We start from the raw sequence: 3,535 nt of genomic DNA, 5'->3' as shown, positions 1-3,535 counted from the left end.
TTAAACTCTATGGTGAGGCAAAAACACATCTGATAATCTCTCAGTTAAATGTCTTTTGGATCAAAGTGGCCCAGCTGTTTGAACTTGATACATATCTAAATACTTCATCAAGTGTTTGGCCAAATCCAAAGTTATGTATTGGTAGATCTTCCTTTTTTGGAGGGATTTGTTAGAAAAGAGAAACACCCACCTGGAATGAGTCGGACTTACTGCCGATAACCTGGACACAGCTCTCGCTTTGGGCATACAGGGATTGGATGGCCCTGAGAATGGACCCCCTCACCACATACTCCCACAGCACCTCCCACAGTATCTCCCGGGGTACCCAGTTATACGCATTCTCCAGATCCACAAAACACATGTAGACCGGATGGGCATACTCCCAGGCCCCCTCCAGGATCCTTGTGAGCTGGTCCATCATTCCATGACCAGGACGGGTTCCTCCAGCTCTACATCTACCATGGAGGGCATGTTAGTTGGATTCAGTAGTTCCTTTAAGTGTTCCTTTCACCGACCAATTACCTCCTCAGTTGAGGTCAACAGGGTTGGATGGTTCCCTGTTTCCCCCTCCTGAGGTGGCGGACGGTTTTCCAGATTAATTTGGTTCTGACCGAAAGTCCTTCTCCATGTCTTCTCTGAACTTCTCCCACACCCGCTGCTTTGCCTCTTTCAACGTTGGTACCCTGCAACTGCCTCCGGAGTCCTATGGGATAACATATCCTGGAAATTCAGTCGGACGGCTTCCCTGACCACTGGTGTCCACCACGGTGTTCAAGGGTTACCACCCCTTGAAGCCCCTAAAACGTTAAGGCCACAGCTCCCTGCCACAGCTTCCACAATGGAAGCTTTGAACATTGCCCACTCTGGTTCAATAACCCCAACCTCCACAGGGATATCAGAAAAGCTCCAGCGGAAGAGTCTCTTGTACAGGGGCCTCCTTGTTCACCCGCGCGACCCTCTGCCTAGGGTGATCTGGTACTAGGTACACTTATGAGCATCCTTATGTTCAAACATGTTGTTTGTATAGACAATCCATGACTAGCATAGAAGTCTAACATCAAACGACCGCTCCAGTTCAGATCAGGGAGGCTGTTCCTCCCAAACCCACCTCTCCAAGTGTCTCCATCAATGCACACTTGGTGTTAAAGTCTTCCAGCAAAAGTATGGAGTCCCCTACTGGAGCCCCATGCAGGACTCCATTTAGGGTCTCCAAGAAGGCAGAATACTCTGAGCTGCTGTTCGGTGCATATGCACAAACAACAGTCATAGTTGTACCTGTAGGCGTAGCGAGGCAACCCTCTTGTCTATTTGGGTAAACTCCACCGTGGTGGCACTAAGCCGGGGGCTTATGAGTATCCCCACAACCACCCGGTGCCTCACATCCTGGGTAACTTCAGAGAATAATAGAGTCCAACCCCAATCCAGGAGTATGGTTCCAGAACCGAGACACAGTGCATATAGGTAAGCCCCACCAGATCTAACTGGTAGCACTCCACCTCACACGCAAGCTCCGGCTCCTTTCCCCAAAGAGAGGTGACATTCCACGTCCCCAGAGCCAGCCTCTACTGCCCGGGTCTGATCCATCGAGGCCCCCTGACCTTCACTGCCACCCGTGCTGGTAGCAAAAAAGATATTTACATAGTTCTCTCCCCAGCGCACGTTCTTGCCTGAGGGCCAGTCAATAAGGGGGTTGTGAATCTTTAACCATGGGGAAGCCAGAATAGCAGGGTGCTGAGTGGAGTCTCTGTGTGATTATCAGGCAAACTCATCGTTACTGGGGTGATGCAGTTGGTGAATCGCCAGAGCAGCCTGCCATCTAACACAGTTGCTTCCAAGGGTTTCTTATGGGGAACAGAGTCCAGGCCAAGCTCTCTGGCAAGACTGGCATCCATGAGGTTAGCATCCACGCCAGAATCCACCAGCACCACCTGGGAAAGACAGAGAGAACACAATGTTTTCTCAACCTTGGGGCGAGAGGATGAACTGACAAATGGGTACGGCTCAACAGTGCCTTCTCATTCACTGATTAGCCTGCCCTTTTCATGGGCAGGCGGCGATGAAGTGTCCCATCCATGCACGGTTGATGCAGCGGCCATCCAGGATCCGATGCCGACGTTCCTCTGGAGACAAACAAGAGCAACCCGGCTGCATAGGCTCCTCAGCATCAGGCACAGCGGAAGAAGTGACCTCTGATTCATTGAGATCAGATGCAGCAGCTGCAGTGCGACGAAACACCCTGGGAGATGCCAAAGACTTCTGCTGCCTTTCTCTCTCGGCCAAGAGTCCAAGTAAAAGAGCATAAACAGAGCAAAAGAGTTCCAGACACTCCCGGCTGCCAATATACGGAGTTCAATGGTGTACAGCTACTTGTCTCTTCCCCTGCCGCAGGCCGACAAAAGCTCGAGAAGCCTCTCTCGTAGGGATAACATGTTGAAAGATCTGTGAGATAATTTCCGCCACTTTTGCTCGATCAGTCAGATAAGCTGAGGCTTGCAGTTCAAAATGTAACTCAAACTGCATCAGGAAGGTTCTACAATCCCCAGGCTCCCCCGAGAATTTCTCTGGAATGGCAAGGTGAGGTGACGCAAAGAGAGGAACAGAAATTCCAGGAAGAACTCCCCCAGAAGACACAGGATTAGCTACTGTGGGCATCCTCAGATGTGGGAACAGCAGGCGGAGCTTTCAGAGATAACCGCTGAACTTGGGCAACAAGCTGGCTGATCTGCTCACCGAATCCAGCAACCTGGATCTCCTGGCGATTAGCCATTGCAATGATTTCGTTTCTCAGGATGTTCAGCTGTTTGTCTTGCGGATGCTGAAGCTGATGCAGAAGCTGACCCTGGCCATGCAGTGCTGCTTTCACAGGCTCTGAGTCGGTGCAGTCCATGCTGGCCAGTTTGTATTGTCACAAGCATCACCCCCAATTTCCACCAACTGCGGAACGTCTGTGGATCCGCTCTGGAACGGCGCCGGAGTCAATAGGTTTCCGTTAAAGTCAATGTGTGACTGCAGAACGGCTGTGGAACGGCTGCGTTCCGACTCCGTCCCAGCTCCGGCGATCCGCACCCATCTGGAGCAGATACGCAGAGCTTCTATTTTTGCCGGACGCTGGAGAGCTCCGCAGGAATTCAGCCGAGTTGAGCACAGAAGCAAAATAAAACATCCGGTTAATTTTCAAAATAAAATACACCGTGTTCACGGTGGACCATATTTCCCTGCAATACACCTTGAAAACTTCGTTATGGGAGGAGACAGGCCTGAAGTCGGAATGAAAACTACATCCTGTTATATCGCACGATCATATGTGAATTTGCGAGATCTCGTGGGTCCTAGTGACTTCAGCTGTCAGTCATGGCTGCAGCCGTTTTGCAACAAATCCGGACCTGGTGGGTATTAAAGGACGGCGGAGCACAGAGCCGACATGCAGTGGAGCCGATCCGCAGCACTTGGTGGAAATCCACCGTCAGACAGAGGACTCAAATGCACGACTCGGCAGCAGTGGTTCAGATGTAAAAGGCTTTTATTATACAACAGT

This window comes from Perca flavescens, chromosome 15, assembly GCF_004354835.1.
Source record: "Perca flavescens isolate YP-PL-M2 chromosome 15, PFLA_1.0, whole genome shotgun sequence".
Taxonomy (NCBI): Eukaryota; Metazoa; Chordata; class Actinopteri; order Perciformes; family Percidae; genus Perca; species Perca flavescens.
Note: the sequence above shows the minus strand (reverse complement) of the source record.